Source organism: Rhinopithecus bieti, unplaced genomic scaffold (assembly GCF_001698545.2).
Source record: "Rhinopithecus bieti isolate Rb0 unplaced genomic scaffold, ASM169854v2 scaffold_4781, whole genome shotgun sequence".
Lineage (NCBI taxonomy): Eukaryota > Metazoa > Chordata > Mammalia > Primates > Cercopithecidae > Rhinopithecus > Rhinopithecus bieti.
Genome location: NW_016805181.1, coordinates 5,309,998 through 5,331,175, shown reverse-complemented (window position 1 = coordinate 5,331,175; position 21,178 = coordinate 5,309,998). Strand labels below are relative to the sequence as shown.

Genomic DNA, 21,178 nt, shown 5'->3' with positions numbered 1-21,178 from the left:
ATCAGAGCTCAATATAAATGTACCTCCTTATTAGTAGGCACATGGCACAGTGCCAGGTAGTGTGGTATGTTCCTTGGGGCCAAAGTACAAGTGATTTTGGCAACAAAAGAAAGTGAATTATACCAGGCAGAAAACAAGGAACAAAAAGAGAAGAACAGAGATGAGGATCCACCAGGCTCCAGAGAAGAGTGAATTCACAGTGACAGAGCAATCAATAAAGGCTTCCTGCAAGAGGAAGGCTTTGTATGCAGCTGAAGTGGCTCTCACCACAACATGATTTCATGGCCAGGCATGGTGGCTCACGCCTGTAACACCAGCACTTTGGGAGGCCGAGGTGAGCAGATCACTTGAGGTCAGAAGTTCAAGACTAGCCTGGGCAACACAGTGAAAGCCCATCTCTACTAAAAATACAAAAATTAGCCAGGTATTATTTTTACAGGTGGCACACACCTGTAATCCCAACTACTAGGGAGGCTGAAACAGAAGAATCACTTGAACCCAGGAGGCAGAGATTGCAGTGAGCCAAGATCACACCACTGCACTCCAGCCTGGACAACAGAGCAAAACTCTGTCTCAAAAAAAAAAATTAAATTTCAATTTTAAAAGGTGATTTCATGCATGCCCCTTCCCAAGACCAAGAGCTCTCTGAGGGCAGGTGACATGTCTTTATGTCTCAGCCTTTGCAGCTTCCTCCTCCTAGCATCCACATGAATGAGAGAATGAATGGAGCCTTGAACTAACCAGGAACTCAACTAAGTGGAGAGGAGGAGAGACTCCCAGATAGCAGAGGGAAGACAAGCTGGGGTCGGAGGGTGGATGCTTTGGCTTAGGAGTAGAGGAGTTCAGAAGTTCAGGCTTCTGATCACAGAGGGAGGTAAAGGGAGTTCAGAGGAGTGAGTGACATCATGAAATCAGTATTTGGGGAGCTTAATCGGGCAGCTGCATGCAGGACAGCCTGCAGCAGGGGGTGAAGGAAAGCTGGCAGAGAGGCCAGGAGGCAGGGGCAATGAGTCAGGCAGACGGTGAGAAGGGAAGCCAGTGCCTCTCCCCCAAATCGCCCTCTGGGAGCACCCATCTCTGTCCCAGTGGAAGCCCCATCAAGGGTCACTCTCGGCGACTGTCCTCCTTAGGCTGGACCTTAAGTGTCCCCTAGGCCTCCTGCCCTGCACCCAGCACTGACCTCCTGCAAGTGGTTACCTTCCTCTTGTGAATCCCTCCAGGCTCAGGGATTCCAGGGATTCCCTCCCATTCCCGTTTTAGAGGACAACGTGGATGGTAAACACTCCCTTAAAGGAAGCACAGTGATGCAGCAGCGGGTGGGGAAACAGGGAGAGAGCTTTTACTTCTGCACATTTTCCCAAATTGCTATCTTTCAACATTTTTATAAGGTAATATGTTAATATGACAGTTATGATAAAAAGAAGGTACAGGGAAAAAATGTGGAAGACAGGACCAGTGCATTCAACCCCACAGCTCAGACATGGTTCAGAAACAGATCCTGGTGCTGAAGAGCTGGGGACAGGACCCTGGTGCGGGTAGCCTTGGTTCCATGGCAGGCCCTGCCACCAATGCACTGTGTGACCTTAAGCAGCTGTGCTCTTCCCAGTCACTCTCTTCCACATGCAAAATGATGTCAGTGATAGTTCCCACCCAAGAGGGTAGTTGTAAGAAGGAAATGAATTGATCTGGTGCAGCGCTTAGTCCCTCGCGCAAGATAAGGGGTTAGTAACTGGTATCTGTGATGGGCACCAGGCTAGCGGTTACTGCCTCTAACATCTGGAGGTGCAAAGTCTAGCACTGTGGCTGTCCCACAGGAGGTGTCAAATGTGAGCCCCCCACCCCACCCCCGTGAAATCCCCAGATGAACGCACCTCCCCACAGCCCTAACACTCTCACCAGGGACACACAGAACAAGCCGATGTCTCTTCGCTTTACAGACCATCAGACATGCGAAGGCAGTTGCTGTGCCTCCACAGAATATTCTCTCCCCTAAAATCTTCATGTTTTTCTCTCCTCTTATTTCTCTTCTATTCACCCACTACACAAACAAGATTAGGCAGCAGTGATAGGCAAGAAAAGATGGAAATATTCTTTAAACGGAATAGCAAAAATAGGCTTTGGAAATTAATGTCTAGAAATGTACCCCGTGGGTTCTCTGGAGACCAACCCAAACGAAATCCCATTGACAGAAAGCTGCAGCCCTCTGGGGAACATCCCCCCATCTCATCCCCCAGGATCGCTGGTCCAGGAAAGATGGAAGTTGGCTTCTGATCTCCCTTGTCTCCCAGAGATCCTGCTCAGGGCACCACCTGAAAAGTCCCTCGGCAGAAGCACTGCTCGCCATGCGTGAATGCCATGGAAAGCATCTGAACATGAAGTTTCCAATTACTGCTGGCATTTCTGGAGTGTCCTGATACTGGCTGCAGCTGTCCCACGGAAGGCCAATGATGTCATCAGCAAGCCTGACCGCATTGAGTTCCAAAGCTGGGCTGGGCAGAAAGGTTCCCTGCAGGCTGAGCCCCCATCACTGGAGAGGGAGGAACCTGCTATTTCCCCCGCAAAGGTGGGCACTACTCGGGTTTGTTGCTTCCCTTCCTGGGTAGAATTGCATTGCCATAACTTGGACTCACACCAGGAAAGGTTCAGAAGCTGCACCAATGTCCAGGACGATTCCATCTGACTGCTTCTGAAAACTTACTATGTGTCCAGAGTTGTTCCGGGTGGAGGCAAGCCCAGGTGAGACCTACTTTCCAAATGTTCATGTACTCACTTCGCGGCATGAAAAAAAATAATGGTCTTGCATTCTTTGGCTATAGGGAGACAACAAGAAAGGTTATAAGGGAAAGAGAGAAACAGAGAAAAACCAAACGAAGCAAAAGGTGGGAAGGAAATGAAAAGAGGAAAAAGAGAGAGGGAAAGGGAAGGAAGAAGGGAGAAAAGGAGGGAAGAAGTTTTTAGCCTGTGGCTAGTTTTACCTTGAATCTCCCTACTCAAGACCTTCCCACTTCCTCTCTCCTCCTCTCCCTTGCTCAGAGACCTCAGGCCCTGGGGCAGCCCTGGCAGATACTGTCCTCTAGAAGAGCTGACCAAGGAGACAGGGCACGGATGCCTGCCGAGCGATGTAACAGATTGGGCCCTGAGCCCTACAGTAGAGTTGAAGCTCAATGCAATGTTCAGATTTCCCAAGGCGGGGGATTAGATTAATTGGAATTTGCAGGCTGTGCCCAACGAAGATCTGTATCTGTCACCATGTTAACCACATTCAGGCCCCTCTTAAAATCAGAATGCCGCCATCCATCACCACCCTGGTGGAGAGATACGGCCAGAGCCTCACGGTCCAAGACTGATCTTCTGGCTGGCAGCCTACCTTTCAGCCGCCAGCCTCCTCCATGGGCTTCCAAATAAGTGTGTGTAACTCTTGAGCAAATCCTAGTCCCTGGAGGAACTACCGGCAGTTATGAACACAGTCCCTTTGTTCATCTCAGGAGCTGATTTAATTAAACGAGAAACTATGGACCCTTCCTAAGGGAGAAACTATTTAGTCTCCAGAACGAAGGAAAGTAAAGGGAAAAGGGAAATCCAGATCCTTTCAAAAACTATCTAATTGAACTTTGGGAGCAAAACCATGCAGTCAGATTACACAAGAGGATCCAAGGGGCTGCAATGTAACCCAAGGTGACACAGCCATTAAGTGAAACACTCAGGTCTGAGGTAGGGCACCCTTTCCAGTGCATTATGACACATTTAATCCATAAAATTGCATAAATTATTTTTTTAAAAACTGCCTTGGGTCAGGTGCTGTGGCTCATACCTATAATCCCAGCACTTTGGGAGGCCAAGGCAAGTGGATTGCTTGAGCTCAGGAGTCCAAGACTAGCCTGGCCAACATGGTGAAACCCTTCTCTACAAAAAGTACAAAAATTAGCCAGGCATGATGGTACACGGCTGTGATACCAGCTACTCTGAGGCTGGAGAATCACTTGAACCCGGGAAGTAGAGGCTGCAGTGAGACAGGATTGTGCCACTGCACTACAGCCTGGGCAACAGAGCCAGACTCAGTCTCAAAAAAAAAAAAAATACTGTCTTTGATATATCCTTATGAAAATTGCTATCTTAATGTTGCTCATAAAAATAACTTACAAAAATGTGTGCCAATTGCTGAAGATCTTATCTTCAATTTCAGTTATTCTATTTTTTATTTCTGGAAGTCCTATTTGTATTTCTTCAAATCTCCATGGATTTTAAAAATTAGTCTATTGTTTCTTCCTCATTTGTTTCAAACATTTAAAATACATTACCTGTTCTATTGGAACTATATCTGAACCCCTCTGGAATCCGATTCTTTTGTCTATTGTTTCTGCTGACTTTCACTCATGGTGACTGGTTTCCTCATCTGTTTTGGATTTTGAGAGTGAAAGCTCATGCTTGAATGGCTGGGTTTTACCTACAGGAATCCATCAAGGCTTGGGCTACAAGTGTGTCCCTCCAGAGAGAGTGTGCATTTGATTCTGACAGGCACTCTGGTGTGACCAACCCCAAACTACCTCCAATTAATTTTGCAGCGTGGCATTTCCTGGGTCACCCAGGCAGTATAAATTCAAATCCCAAACTGCATGAAGCCAGACTGACGATTACAAATTCTCACAGGAAACATTGTTCTATCCTTCTACTCACAAGCCAAAGTCAAAACAGATAAGGACCCCTGTCTTCTCCCTTTGCCCCCCTGCAGATGTCTGCTGGCCCACCTGTGCCATAGGGATATACTCATCCTATAGGGGAAAGCTTCAGACAAGAATCTCATTTCCAACTCCGCACCTGGCAAGGGTCCCAGATCTGGTTCCCTGGGTATTCTAAAGGCCATGCTTTCAAATCCTGGCTTAAAGCCTGACATACCCTCGATCTGATTTATTGTAAACACAGCAAAGTCTTTCTTAGAGCCTAGATCTGTGCTTTTTCCCCAACCTAATCTAAAGCTAGATACACCTTTCTCTGGTCTTTGGAGCCCAGAGTTCCCAGGGCCTTCTAAGGCATAAGCTTTCAAAACTTTGAAGTGTAAATGTGTTTATAGGGAAAGAAAGCAGCAGCAACAAGGTTTTAATGACCTATAAGGCTAATGGAAGGGAGGAAAAAACGCACACGCCTGTGTAGTCAGCAATTCTGATTAAGGAGCATCTGAAATGCTGTAAGAAGGAAGAACAAAGTGGGAAATATTAGAACAGAGCAGAGTGGATGTAGAAAGAATCTACAAAGACTGCAGAGACATTTTTCTCTGTCTCCGTATCTTTCTGGGCTATTCTTCATCTGCAGGATGTCAACATAAGAGGTATATTTCACCCCATACACACATGATGTGGGCCAAAAGTTGAAAATTAGTGTAGGATTAGAAACTACAATTCAGAATTTTAAAAAGAAACCAGGCAACACCCAACACCTTATCCAGGTACAGTTTCCAGCATGCTTCATAGCCATCACTCATTTCATCCTCACAAAAGCCCTCAGAGGTGCATTTTATAACCATTAATGGCCAACCTTCTGATAACCAGTCTACTGTACTTTCTCACATCTGGCACCACTTCTTATCAAAAAAAATTCATTGATTAATCAGTAATACGTTGGGAGGCTGAGATGGCTGGATCACTTGAGCCCAGAAGTTCGAGGCAGTCTGGGCAACATGGTAAAACTCCATAGCTCCAAAACAAAACAAAACAAAATTAGCTGGGCATGGTGGCATGTGCCTATAGTCAGCTACTCAGGAGGCTGACGCAGGAGCATCGCTTGAGCTCGAGAGGTCAAGGTTGCAGTGAGCCATGATCATGCTGCTGTGCTCCAGCCTGGGCAACAGTGTGAGATCTTGTCTCAAAAAAAAAAGAAAAAATTCAATAACGTGCACACGCTGCAAATACATCTCCAGGTCTATGATTCCTAACTCAAAATCTTCAAAACCAGATGTGTTTTAGAATTCCAACTGTTTCGGGTTTTAGGAAATTATTAGGTGAATCTCTGAGGTTTGGGGGGCACATCATAATCACAGACACTAACATTTCTTCAATGACATATGACAATTCAGGCTAAGCTGAATGAATGAAGACCATAAGCTGCCTTGCAGTTCAGAGCAGCTTCCATCACCACCAGCCCCTTCATGAATTGGGTAAAAACACTCACTTTTCAGAGTTTGGGGGACTTCAGATTGGGAATGAGTTGGTGTAGAACTGGATACGTAAGTCATCTCTCAAAATACCTTATATTTAAATCCATCAGCTTAAAAGTCCTTGGCATTGAGTCTCAAAATCTTCACTCTGATTCTCAGAAGGGGCAAAAAAGAACAGTGACCAGAAGAGGAGAGGAACATGAAACAGGTGATGGCCAGAGAGAGCCCAGTGGGCCTCCCTGGGAGCCATGGTGTGCAGTGTGTGCATGGGCGGAAGGGAGGCATTGGCATAAAACCACAAGGCAGGTCAGACATGGCCCAGGAAGACTCTTAGCAAAGCCTCAGGTGTAATAGCAGTGGCAGGCTGGGCAGGGGTAGCCCTCAGGACAGTTGCATTTGGCCTCAGATTTGTGACTAAGAGATGCATAATAGGAGGCAAAACCGCAGCATCCTCCTCTACAGCAGGAGAGCTGGACCACAGCAGCAGTTTCAGATGGCAGGCCTCAGCCCCCTGGTCGACCAGAAAATCTGTGTAACAGGTTATGAGCAATATTTTGTAAGACAGTGGAATGGAATGGAATGGAATGGAATGGAATGGAATGGAATGGAATGGAATGGAATGGAATGAAATAGACTAGAATAGTCCGTACCTCGTTCAACAGGGACAGAATCTCCTGTACTCAGGACCCTTCCAGACTCACCCTGTATACCTGTCCACCTGCCTGTTCATGTATATCCTTTATAGCACTCTTTTTTTTTTTTTATTTTTTTCTGAGACAGGGTCTCACTCTGTCACCCAGGCTGGAGTGCAATGGCGCAATCTCAGCTCACTGCAACTTCCGCCACCCAAGCTCAAGCCATTCTCCCACCTCAGCCTCCCGAGTAGTTAGGACCACAGGCGCGTGCCACCATGCCAGGCTAATTTTTGTATTTTTAGTAGAGACAGGGTTTCACCATGTTGGCCAGGCTGGTCTCAAACTCCTGGCCTGAAGTGATCCGCCCATCTCAGCCTCCGAAAGTGCTGGGATTATAGGTGTGAGCCACCATACCCAGACCTATCCTTTATAACATTCTTCATAATGAAAAGATTATGTCAGGCTGCATCTCATGTGGTAAGGACAGCCATTGTTTCAGGAACTTTTGTTTCTATAAGACATATATATGTAAATACCTACGTGTGTATATATAATCTAGCAGAATGTATCCACATGTATATATAATACATAGATATAATACACACGTATATACACAATGTATGCTTTGCACACACAATGTGCGCTTTAACTGTAGGATGTGGTCTAAAGACTTTAGGATTTACTGTGCTAGATGACTACCTCTGAATCTTTTCAGCACAAACGACCTGTGGATTGTTTTTTCTGGTGTTACTGAATCCAGGTATTCTGTATTAAAATCATCCCAGACTGAAAATCAAAAAGAAGTCTTGCTGAATTCTCTGTTTTTCAGGATGTACTTTAGCCACTGGGACCTGCCTTCTAAGGTCTCTGCCACTCACTCATTATGACCACTAGGGCATCTAGATAATCTCTGAGCCTTTAGTTTCTTATTTCTGAAATGCAGAGGCTGACATCACAGACCTCTGAAGAGCAACTGCTCACATAAAATGGGAGAAATGACAACTCGTAGCTCACAAAGTGGTCATGAGGATCACACAAGGTCATACTTTGAATGGTGCACCCAACACACTGTAAGTGCCATATAATTTCATCTCTAAGACAAGACTATGAATGCTTTCCATGTCTGGTGCTTCATGATGCTTTTGAATCCAGTATTCATGATGCACATGCAGTCTGCTTGGAGTGGGAGCTGATGGCTTTCAGGAGGCCCCAGGGCCAGGGGCCTCCTGGCCAGGGGCTGGGACTGCAGATCGTACCACCACCCTTTGTTCCTGCCTCCTCCTAGCCCTTGGGAGGCGAAGCTTGTCCCCTCAATAAATGATGACCAGAACCCTGTGTTTGTTGCCCAGCCTCCTGGGAGATGGGCAGTAGCATAGCAAAGGGATTACTTTGGGTAAATATTTCTCTAAACCTCATTCTTACCACCACCAATGCCCAGAACGAGCCGGCCAGCTCCCCAACAGCCCCACCATTCCAATGCTGGGACAGTGCTGACAGCATCAGCTCCCTGAATACAGGACAAATGACCTCACCAAAGGTAAGCCCCAGAATTAAGCAGTGGTGGCAGAGGCTAGGAAGCACAAGAGGAGAATGCATGAACTGGGCTCTCAAGGTACTAGTGATTTCCTTTTCCAGAGCAAGTTATCGCCTTTACAGCACTTAGTACTTGGACCAACCAGCCACCACATTGCAATTCCATCTGAGGCCATGGTGGGCATCCAATCCTGCCTTCTCCAAAACGGGAATCTCGGCTGCACCTTTCTGGACAGATGGAAGCCCACTTTCTGGTGTGCCTTCCAGAACCCAGGGAGCTAAGTGTTAATGCTCCCCAAGGCACTTTCTCATCACTGGCAGGCAAACAGAGGTTAGTCTACCCAACTGACAGCTGAGAACACTGAGATTTAGTTCAGGTGCCTAAAGTGCTGGTTCGCAAACTTGGCTGCATATTAGGATCACCCGGGGAGCATGTGAAGTTCCCAGAGTCCCTGCCACACCCAGATGCTGTTCGGATTTGTTCCAGGCATTTGCTTTATCTCCCCAGGAGTTTCCAACATGCAGGTGCTCTGGCTCTTGGTTATTGATCTCACTGCTGCCTCAGAGCCACTGGAAAGCCAGTTAAAATAGAGCCCTGGGTCCCACCCCTAGATGAATTTCCATTTCCAACAAGCTCCCAGGTGAGGCTGATGCTGCTGGTCCAGGGAGAAAACCAGAGCTCTGAGAACCAGTGCTCAAGGCCCATGTTTCTAGCCTTAGGTTTCTCAGCCACGGCTTGGGGTGAATGGCTCCTGGCTTGAGAAGCTCTGGTCTGGAATAGCACTCCTCAGTTTTCTGTGTGCACATCCGGACACATCTAGATTCATGCTCAGTAGGTTTGGGTGGAACCTGTGCTGCTGATCCTCTAACCACACTCTGAGGAACAAGGCCCTAGACTAGCAGGCCTGACTGCCAAATCTACATTCTTCCCACTTCAAGCAGGTCTAGGATCAGGCAACTCACCCTTCCCTAACAGAGATCTGCCTCTTGAAACCTCCACTCTGAGAGACTTGCTCTGGGCCACAGGACAAAGAAAATGCCTTCCTCTCCCAGGAAAGCACCCAGGTATCCTGTCCCCACCTCTACCTCTTGACCTGTCTTTCTCCATATGAAACAAACAATCCCCCATCCTTTAACTCCTCTTGCTGTCACAACAAACAAAACCTCAGGGATCTTGGAAGCAGGAGGAGTCTCAGCCTCTCCCAGCACTTGATGGGGCAGTACTACGTGACAGTTAAGTCCCCTCCACTGGAGACATGCTTCCTAAGTGTCCACCACATGCTGCATATGGTCCTCGGGGCTTGGGACCCAGCTGGGGCACAATGACATAAACAGAGGAAGCACATAGCTGTGTAAGAAAGCTCACCATGGGATCCTAAGAGGAGTGACACTAACAGCTGGAACAAGAAGACTGCAAAGGAAGAAGACCCAGTTCCCATCTGCAGGCCAGGGGTCTCAGACTGCTAGCCTTCTGCTTTCTAAGCCACTGGTCCCATTCTCTAGGTTAGAGAACTATAGGATATCAAGCCTCGAGATGCTAGTGACCTGTCCAAGTCATTTAACAGGAGGAGGAAGGACTTACACTGTTTCCTATGCACCATGTGTTAGGCACTGTGTGAAGTGCTCTGCAGGTATTATTTCATTCAGTTCTCACTGAAATCCCATGAAATGCTCATTGCTAAGGCACCACAGTTTAAAGGGGAAGAATGGAGAAGAATGGAGAATTACAGATGTGAAGTAGCAGGCCAAACAGGAGGTAACAGCAGTAACTGACCCCAGGTGGATTAGCCTACACACTTTCTTAACTGCCATGTAGTTAAAGCAGTTAATTTGTCTTAACTGCCTAAAGATGAGGCACTTAACTTGCCTCATCCAGGACTGGGAAAGACCGAGACTCAGCCTCCTTCCAAGATCTAGGTTTCTATGCAAGATGGTGCCATCCTCAGGCTATTTCATATGGTAATAAATAACATCAAGCAATATCATTACACTTAATACACCAGGCAACTCTAAATCACGTGTGTATACACATATATACACACATATGTAACTTATGCATAGATAAAACATATGCTCATTCCATCCTCACAACAGCCTTCCTTGTAAATATCTAGATCTCCATTGTGCAGATGGGATAACTAAAAGACAAAGCGCTTGGGTAACTAGGGTCTCCCAGCTAGTTGGTGGTGAAGCCAGAATTTGAACTCTGACAGTCTGGTTTCCAGGTCATGCTGGTGACATCCCCCTGCCCCCTCCACAGTTCCCATTGGCTTTGGTGCCTAAACTGAATAAAGAGCACAGTTCAAGGTGCTTTCTGTGCCCACATGGCACCCAGCCTAGTGGCTAAATCCTTTGCAGGTACCTTGATAAACGCCCAGTAAGGACCAAACAGGTGCCTCCTGCCCTATTTATAGCTCCCAGCATGGCCAGCTAGCTATAATTAGCAAACCTCCCCCAGGACTGGAGCTAAATTAAACTGGTGGGATTAGAGGCCAGCAGCTTCGGACAGTGCCTCTGGACATCTCCAGCAACACGGCACTGGTGATACTGAGAGGAGCCTCTTCAAAGAAGTAGTTCAGCCTCACGAGTGGGCCCAAGGGTGTGGTGGTGTGGTGGTGGTGTGTGGACCCAAGGGCTTCCTTTAATGGCCTCCTCTCAATTCTAGTGGCTAATCTCTCCTGAGATCCCCCAATTAAATCAGAAGATGAGTGATCCCATGCTGTAAGGGTCAGAAGACCAGAACTCTGGTCCTGGCTGTGCCGCTGGTCAGCCCAGTGGCCAAGGGACTCAGCTGTTCTGGGTTTCAGCTCTGCCTCTTGAGATGAAGACAGGCCTATTGCTGAAGTCCTTCTTGGCTAGAAAATCCCAGCCATCTCATAGATCTCAAAAAGGGGCTTCCAGTTAAGTCCTGTGGTAGGGATCAAACACCCCCTAGAGAAGGGTCCGAGGGAAGCCTGAAGCCCCCCAGCAAGGGAGGAGGACTCTCACTTGAAAGTCGGGTGTAACCTCTCAGGCTGCTGGTGCTGTGAGCCTGGGAGAAGAGACGTGACAAGCTCCCACCACCTCCTGGAGCCTGAAGAGGACATAGAAAGAGATCTCATCTTGCCTTTCGCTCCAGAATATCCGGCCGCCCAGGGGTCTGCCTCACACAGAACTTGGATGTCACCTCCTCAGAGGCCTTCCTCAGAGGCCTTCCTGGGAAAACCCACCCGCCACCACTTCCTAGCCACTGGCCAGGGCACTCCCAAGACATGGACTGTCATCCCCTATATATTTGTTAAAATGTGCATTAACTGTCTGTATCCCCCACTGGGATGTGAGCCCCACAGAGGCAGGGCCTGCATCTGTGCTCTTCACATCTAGAGCACCTGGCATATACCAGGCACTGGGTCTGCTGACTCAGTGAGCCATTTTGGCCCCAGGCCTCCTTCCTCTGTGCTGAGCGCCCAGCTGCCAACCTCCCGGAGTTGTTGGGCTTCTCTCTGCTTTTCCTGTCCAAACAGGGAGGAAGCCACTAAACCAAACATGATGAAAGGGAAAGAGGGGAGGTCAGGAAGGCTTCTTGGAGAAGGTGATTTCTTCAGGGATGAGTCAGTGATGTCTAGGCAAGGAAGCAGCAAGGATGGAGAGAAGAGAAGGGGCAAAGCACAGAGGTGGAAATGGCCCATGCAGGGCATCTGCTGGCAGCTGGGAGTTGCTAAGAGCATGGAAGGTAATCAAAGCAGGAGGGATCAGGGAGGCAGGGGTGTCAGTGACAAACGGCCACAGGTGCGTGCCAAGAAGCCTGAGCTCAGGTGTGGGCAAACTTCTCTCTAACAAGCTGTCAATCTGTCACAATTACTCAACTCTGCCGCGGTAAGCTTGAAAGCAGCCATAAAAGATACATCAATGAATGCAGATGGCTCTGTCCCAGTAAAACTTTATTTATAGATATTGGAATCTGAATATCTTATCATGTACATATGTCAAAAATATAATGTTTCTATTTTTTTTTTTTTCCAATCATTTAAAGATACAGAACCCATCCTTAGCTCATGGACCATACAAAAAGAAGTGGCTGGTAGACTCCTGCTGTGGGCAATGGGAAAGTTTGGGGAGGTTTTAAGAAAAAGAAAGACAAGATCCAGGTTACGTTTTCAAGAGGCCTCTCTGGTGGCCAGTAAAGAACGAACCAGTGAAGCTGTTATTCCAGAGGCTGGGAGATCTCAGGAAGCCCTTGTGATGGTTTAGGTGGAAGACAGAAGAAATCCCAGCAAAGCAAATGAGTCACAGAGGCTCCCCAAGAAAGTGATTTCCATCTGACCCATCAGGGCAGTGAGGCAGGTGTCCCCAGATGTTTCTTCCAAGAACAGCAATTGAATTGAATGCCAAGTTTGAATTCGGATAACAGCCTCTCATCCTAGCAAACCAAATTAACACTAATCACTTTCCTTCCCCACACATACCCAGCCAAACTTTCCGTAAAGTGCTATCCTTAATAAAACCAGAAAACAAACAAAAGCCCTCAATGTCTACAATAAGATTATAGTGCATATATAAGAAGTGTCCGCTGGGCACAGTGGCTCACACCTGTAATCCCTCTACTAAAAATACAAAAAATTAGCCGTGCGTGGTTGCGGGCGCCTGTAGTCCCAGCTACTCGGGAGGCTGAGGCAGAAGAATGGTGTGAACCTGGGAGGCGGGGCTTGCAGTGAGCCGAGATAGTGCCACTGCACTCCAGCCTGGGCAACAGAGCGAGACTGTGTCTCAAAAGAAAAAAAAACATTCCTTATTTTCAGAAATGCATACTAAAATCTCTAGGGATGAAATCCTGTGATATCGGTAACTGACTTTTAACGTATTTCAGCAAATAAAAAAATGAATGCAGCAAAAACAGCTCCAATCTCTACTGCCCTCCTCCTGATCCATGACTTGGGAAATGCAGGGCAGGGTCAGCCTGCCCTGGGATCCCACACACAATTCTGGGAGGTAGATGTCTCTGGATCCATGTGGCCTGTGCATGTGATGAGGGGCCTCTTGCTCCTCCAGAAGAGCCATCTGTGCTTTGCAAAAGAGGTCAGAGTCCCAAGCCATAGCAGCCAAGGGCAGAGACCAAAGTCCAGACCTGTTCCTGAAGCTGAACCACTGCTGCAGGTACCTTTGCTCTCCATGATCTTTTGCCAATGACCCAAAAAAGAAGCTGTGAATTTCTGTCCCTGCACTCATGAATGCTGGTGTCCATCAAGTCCTTACCATGTGGCCCAATACTTTATATGCATTATTATCTTTCCTAAACTTCACAACAAGCCTATGAGAGATATACTACTATTTTCTCCACTTTGCAGATGAGGAAACTGCGGTTTAGAGTACAACCTGTGCCATCATACATATCCCCACACCTGGGAAGAATCCATGCTTGGCTTAATGCTCTGCTATCACCATCATAAAATTCTTCATACATTTTATAGGAACCCTACATTTGCACTCTGTGCAGGACCCTGCAAGTTACATAGCCAATCTCACTCAGGTCACACTGCTCACTGGCGGTGGCATCAGGGGTAATGCAGGCAATAGGACTCCAGCACTTGCCTGCCATCCATGACAGGGTTTGAAATTTCATGTAAGTGGCTATTTGATTCCAGGCTGCTAAAAGCCAAAGCCAGGACAGACACCAGGCTCTCTTTGACACCCAATTCTGGACTCTTTTTTCTTTTTTTTTTTTTTTTTTTTTGAGACAGAGTCTTGTTCTGTCACCCAGGCAGAGTGCAATGGTGCGATCTCAGCTCACTGCAAGCTCCGTCTCCCGGGTTCACACCATTCTCCTGCCTCAGCCTCCCAAGTAGCTGGGACTACAGGCACCCACCACTACGCTTGGCTAATTTTTTATCTTTTTAGTAGAGATGTGTTAGCCAGGATAGTCTTGATCTCCTGGCCTCATGATCCGCCCGCCTCGGCCTCCCAAGTGCTGGGATTACAGGCGTGAACCACTACATACAGCCCCAATTCTGGACTCTTAACCCAGGTAGGACAAAGAGTTGGTGGCCTGGGCCCATCCAACTACCGTGCTCAGCTCCCTTCCTCTCTCCACTCTCTGCCTCCTTGAGAAGCATGCTTCTTCTCCCAGCCACTACTGTTTCCTCCACAGTGATCTTGGAATGGGTGACTAAAAGTGCTGCAGGTAGGTGGCCTTAGAAGTACACCTGCCCAGCCCAGCCCCACTCTCTGGCTCTCACTGCAGAAGCATACGCTCCTCAACAGAGGAAGACAGTTTCAAAGAGCATCTGAGTTTTAGGAATGGTAGGAAAGAGCTGGAACAGAGGCCGATTCTGCCAGCCATCATCGGTCTCTGATCTCCTGGCAAGAAAGCCTGCCATAGAGTAAAACCGCTTTTTAAAAATTCAGCAAACCAGGAGACATACCCTCAGGGTGTAACTCTGAGGTTCCAATGTACATATTTTCCAAGGGCTGAGAAGACTGGAAATTTCTCCAGCAAGATCAAATGCAATGAATCTCAACCCAGATCCACCAGAGCAAAAGCAGAGTCCATCCCCCAAGGTCAATGATGTCATCACTGACATTGAGTCTAGCTCAGGCTCTGGAGCTGGTCTGCCTGGGCTTGAATCCTAGCTCTGATGCTCACTAGCTGATTGGCCTTGGCAAGTTATTCAACCTCTTTGTACCTTTGTTTCCTCCTCTGTAAAACAGAAATAATGATGTCTGCATCAGGGTTATCATGAGGCATAAACAACTTAATATATGTGGAAGAGGAGCTTAATAATTGCTAGTGATTAATATCGATATCATCATTTTCAAGTTCTGCTTAGGGACCTGAAGAAATGCTCATTCCCTACCTAATGCATGCGGGGCTTAAAACCTAGATGACAGGTTGATGGGTGCAGCAAACCACCATGGCACGTGTATACCTATGTAACAAACCTGCATCTTCTGCACATGTATCCCAGAACTTAAAGTAAAATTAAAAAGAAAATGTTCATTTCCCAGGAAGCAACCCCCACCTTGCCATGCCCTAAATCCGCTGCTCTAGAATCCCTAAGACAAGCAAGAAGTATTGCTTCTTCTTGACCAACTGCAAGGAAGTGCCTGCTTCTCCAGGATACCTACAAGGGCAGCTCACAGAGTCATGCCCCTCAGGGGACTTCTTAACCTTGATGGTGGAGGCCTTGGCAGACACTCAGGTGTTTGGTTCCATATTTGCTTCCAGATGAGACTTTTTAATAGACATGCAACTGCTTAACTATGCCCCAAAGCATGGGGCAAGTCACCAGACAGGGAGGTCCCACTTCCTCTGATTCATCTGCACCCATAACGGGCCACCAGCCCCATCTGCCAATAGCAAGGCAAAGCTGACTCAGGCAACATGAGATTACGCAAGCATCTCCCTCCCCTCCTGCTTTAGTCCACAGCAACCTGTGCCTCCAACCTTCTTCCTGCTACAAAGATCACTCACAGGTCCAGGATCATCACGGTACCTCTGTGACAGGCTCGTCAGCAGGGCTGTTCTTGCCAATCTCTTACTGCTCAAAGCCTGGCCCTTGTAGTTCTGCCTGCTCCTCCCTGGTCCTGAACCTTGCTTCTGCTCCTTGGACTCCCAGGTTGGGCTTCTTCCTGGTCAGCCTTATGCTGGTCTGACCACAGCTGGTCCCACTATGAAGCCCATCAGAAATGAGGTCAATGCATCACTGGCCCAGTTTCACAGAAAGATTGATGGGGGCACAAATGGCTGCTAGTATCCAGGTTCTGACAAATAGAGACTTGATAGAGCATGGCTGAATATTTCTGATATAGAGACACAAGTTCAGAAGGCATGTGGCATCTTTGAGTACTGGATGTCATACCAGGAGAGTCTCATCTCAAGAGGAGGTGATGATCATGTGTTTGGCCTTCAGAGCCCATGCTACTATAATTTTCTAAGATCTGAAATCTGAGTAATACAACAGCAGTCAGCTTCATGACCAAGAGCCCATCCTCAAGGGAAATTGACTCATCCTCCTCTGATGAGTGACTTGACTTTCCAGGCAAGCAGAGCAGGATTGAGCTTACTCCTGGGCCTCAGGGTTGCCTCCCTGGCCTGGGGCAGAGCAGATGAAGAGGAAGTGGGTGTTGATTCTTGATGATTTGGGGGCTTCAACCCTGTCACCTACCTTTCAGTCCTAGCCTCAGTCCTGACTCAACAGAAGAGGCCACACCCAACTCCACTTCCTAAAGGCTTTGGTGCCCAACCCTAAGTCCTGATCACTACTCAGGTAGGAAATACAAGGAACTGCCTTCCAGGTAGGAAAGGAGGTGTAACCATAAGTAGATAAAAAAAAAAAAAAAAAAAAAGACCTTCCATTTCTGTAAATTGAAGTCTTATCCACACAAGACACAGATTGCAGGGGGCTGGATTTATGGGGTAAGATGATTAAATTCTGTGTCCTCTTTCATATGTCATGCTTTCTCATGCATTACTAAGGATCTGATTTGGTGGCAATTTGTTGATTTCTTCAGTTGTTAGCTCAGTTACAAAAACCCAGTGAGCAGGACTTGGGTACCCTGCCCGTCAGCTTCTTAGGGTCAGAGAAACACCATCAGTCCACAGTGCTTTATAACCAGCCGACCACACTGGACGGGGCCTTGGTACTCACTACCCACTAGTCCTCCCCTAGCAACAAGCACCAACAATCCAACATATACATAAGACCAGTGGGAAGCCTTTATTTGTCTTTCTAGCCACAGAATGTGGTACATTTAAGTTGTTCCATAAATGTTTTTGTTTTTGTTTTGAGACGAGTCTCACTCTGTTGCCAGGCTGGAGTGCAGTGGCACAATCTTGGCTCACTGCAACCTCTGCCTCCCAGGTTCAAGCAATTCTCCTGCTTCAGCCTCCTGAGTAGCTGGGACTACAGGTGCATGCCACCCTCCTGAGTAGCTGGGACTACAGGTGTGCACCATCATTCCCAGCTAATTTTTGTATTTTTAGTAGAGACGGGGTTTCACCATGTTAGCCAGGGTGGTCTCAATCTCTTGACCTCATGATCCGCCCGCCTCAGCCTCCCAAAATGCTGGGATTACAGGCATAAGCCACTGCACCCAGCCTTGTTCCATAAATGTTTTAAAGAAGGACATGCTCCCTGAAATACAGCCCTTGGGCCATTCAGTCTCTAACTCTGTCTCCGACAGAGACACTCAAGAGTGAGTTGGGAGAAGGCCTGGCCATCTGACATCACCTAGAAGGCTGAGGTCTGACCCACTCCCCCAGACCCTAAGAAGTCTCTCAGAGAACCCAGCAGTCAGCTACACTTAAGGCTTCCACAGCACGTTGTTCCAGCATCACCTCCAGCTCCCTACGGGCAGACCACACACCTGGCCAAGGGACACTGGAGCACGCACTGCCTGCACAGTCCTCTCAGCCACTCTGGCCCTTTGCTCATGTTCTTCTCTTACCCAGAACAACCTCCCTAGCCTTCTCCAAGCTGTCCCTCAAAACCCAGATTGATCACTTAAGAATCTCCACAGCAGATCTTTTGTACTCGGCATACTGAACTCTGACCACATGCTGGGCAGTTTGCTGGATGACAGGAGTACCAAGAGGATGAAAACACATGCCTGCTCTCAGGTCACTCAGACTATTCGGGGAGGTGAGCAGAGGAACAAATGGCTGCAACTCACTGCACAGTCAGACTGGCTGGGGTGAGTCTCAGCTCCACGACACACTAGCCGGGTGACTTGAAGCAAGTCACTTAACTTAAAATGTCTGTTTCCTCTTCTATAATATGAGGACAAGTGTGGTATTGATTTCATCAGGCTATGGTCACAGTTGTATGAATTAATATAATTAAAGACAACATTTATTGTACTCAAAAATTACTGGAGGAAGAGAAGTGAAGGTAATGCACAAGGTAACGCACTTGGTAATGCACTTGGTAATGCACAAGGTAATGCACAAGGTAATGCACTTGGTTTTGTACCAAGCTCTTATCAGATTGCTTTCACTAAATTGGTGCACTGTGCACATGGCAGGCCCTCAAGAAATGTTCGTTACCCTTCCTTGAACATGCTCTGCCCTTTACCCAGCTTTTCTGTTCTCGTCATCTCTTCAACACTGTTTGTATAAAAATTATATATTCCTCAAGGATGAGATCAGATGCCACCTCCCCTAATTAGGTTTACATGCTTTATGATTCCCAGACGAACAGCTTCCCTGTCCTGTTTTTGGATTTCTCAGGCATCTAAAAGGAGGTCCTCACCACTTTTAGTTATACCCATCCATATAGGTATACTATATGCCCCTATCAGACCACAGCTCCTTAAAGACAAAGACTGAGACTCATGCTTTTTTCTTTGGGGCCAAGGCTCTAGTGACAGAACAATTAAAAAGCAGTGCTATTTCTGTAGGGGAGCACTCCAAAACTCCTTTCCGAAACCTCTTTCTCATAAGCTCATGAGCCAGAATGGCTTTCCAGAACCTCATTTTTATCAAAAATAGAAGCCAATTTGACCACGCACACTTTATATCACAGTGAAATGGAACATCCCAAACTTTTATCAACACGCATTTTCTATTCCCTCTATATAATAAAGGGTCCCAATGTTCATCTAACATTTTTCTGAAATCAGTATGTAGCACTCTCCACTTCTGAATCTGATGGGGCACCAGTCAGTTTCACAGTCATCACTGGAGAGACTGTGCCAGATTTTGTCTTCAACTGTAACACAGGATCACATGGTCACTCTACTGAGCTATTCCCACCCACGCTGTTGGTTCTGGGGATGATGAAGGGGAAAAAAATGGTTCTAGCACCTGGATGCAGACCGTTGCATGTTCAACATCCTTTTCTTGTGCTCCATATGAAACATGTCCCAGATCCTTCATGGGCAACCCTCCACTGTCCAGTTTCATAGGAGCACAGAAAACTAGTCCATTCTCAAGTAGGTAGTACTTTCTGTTCCATTTCATGAACAAAATAGAGATGCAGCAATAAATTACATGATTTGAGCCCTCATTAGTAGACAGTAAATGTCATTTTTTATTAAAAAGCTAATAATCCATTCAATTTTTTAAATTAAGCAATGACTGTAATATAATAAATTTGAATAATTAAGCCTAATATTAATGGAGTGAAAACAAGAGGGAAGAAAGTTCTAAAATCTTTATTTTTCCCTCCACATAAAACATGTTGATAATGATCCCACGGGCGAAAGAAGTTTCTATGTGCATACCAGTGGAGTACTTATTTGTCAAAGCAAGAACTCACACATATGCTTAGATGGCTGGAAATCTCTAGGGAAGTACAGAGACCTCTCCTAACTCAGCCCTCACTATTGACTCCTAGCTCTATTTTTACCTCGTCTGTTTTTTTTTTTATTGCTGGACTCCACTCTCTTTCCATTACATACAGCCTAAGAATTTTCTACTCCAGTTAGAGAGCTCTGACTAAGACGCAAGTTCACAACCAGGATGGTTGGCCTGTATGTGCTATTTTCTCCCTGCTCAATAAAAGGAGAGCATCCTTGTGGTAGAAATAGCTTGGTATCTATAGCCATACCACCCTGGACACACCTGATCTTGTCTGATCTTGGGAGCTAAGCAGGGTCGGGCCCGGTTAATATTTGGATGGAAGAAATAACTTTGCGCAACAGTTCTAAACAAAGCACAGTCTGAACTTATTCTTCCTGCCACATAGCCTTCCCACCACGTGAGGCCTTAACATCATCTCTGCTTGGAAACTCCACACCAAGGTTGCACCATCATGCCCTGAAGAAGGCAAGAAGCCTTTTCTTGGGCCACTAAGTACAGGCTTATGTAAACAGGCAGTATAACTCAGTAGGCAGAGATGAAACATTTGCACTTCTCTCCAAGCATTTTAAATGAGAAAGCAAAATTCATTATACAAGCTAAACACTCTTCTACATTCTTAAGTGTCCAAACAAACTTTTCCCCAGTAGCTTGCACTTCTATGGCTTTTGGGATAAACCAAGGGGGAGGGAAGAGGAGCCTTTCCTCCTAAGCTCAGAGAGATCAAAGCAAAGAGAACAAAGCTAGAGAGTGTGAGGGATTCTACTTGGTGAGCGTTTCTCAGCAGAGTGGACTTTCTGTGTCTGGGCTGCAGGCCCCTGAGTGTCCGGTGCTCTGAGGACACCTTCAGCGGAATCTGTAGAAGGTACACATCAGATCTGCTCCCAGTAATAATGCCCTGCTTTGCAGAGGCTGTTTTGCTTTCCCAGGCGCTTTCATATCTTGTATTGATCAACAAGCAAACACTTACTGAGCGCCTATCAGATGCAGGGCCCCAGGTGGAGATCATCTCACCGACAGATCATCTCATGGCCCCACTCTTCAGACATATGTGCCACTCTGAAAAGAAAATAAGGCCCAGATCTGCCTTCAACATGTTTATAGTTTATTTGGAGACACAAGCAAAGAGTCCCGTAGAAAGAAATAATACTGCAAAGCACTCTATTTTAAGTTAACCTTCCTTAAACTTTGATCATAATCACAACCACATTAGGAGCTTATTAAAAATCAAAGGGGCCTGGATCACATCTTTGGAGAATCTAATTCCATGAGAAGGAAGACTGGATCCCTGTATTTTTAACAAGCAGCCACAAAGATCAAAAATTTAAAACATAAGGCAGTGCATACATGGCAAATGAGACAGTCACTCATGCTGGCCAAGGTCAAAGGACTCCAGCGAGGTCAGACAGAAAAGAGACCTGCAAGGGCAGCCAGGAGGCTGAGAACAGAAAGGCAGAAAGGAGAAAGGCAGGGAGGTGGCAGGGAGAGGGGGATAGGGTCCCAAGAAAAAATGCAATACTCATGTAGGGGGAAAGAATGCAGAAAATTCTGAATGTAGGAGAAGGCTGCCTAGAGGATTGAGAGATC

General features: G+C 46.8%; 1 protein-coding gene across 9 annotated transcripts in view; it reads right to left on the bottom strand.

Annotated features, from left to right (window-relative positions):
- The window catches only part of KCNMA1 (potassium calcium-activated channel subfamily M alpha 1), a 767,391-nt gene that overhangs the window by 701,598 nt on the left and 44,615 nt on the right, over nt 1–21,178 (bottom strand). The window lies entirely within an intron of this gene.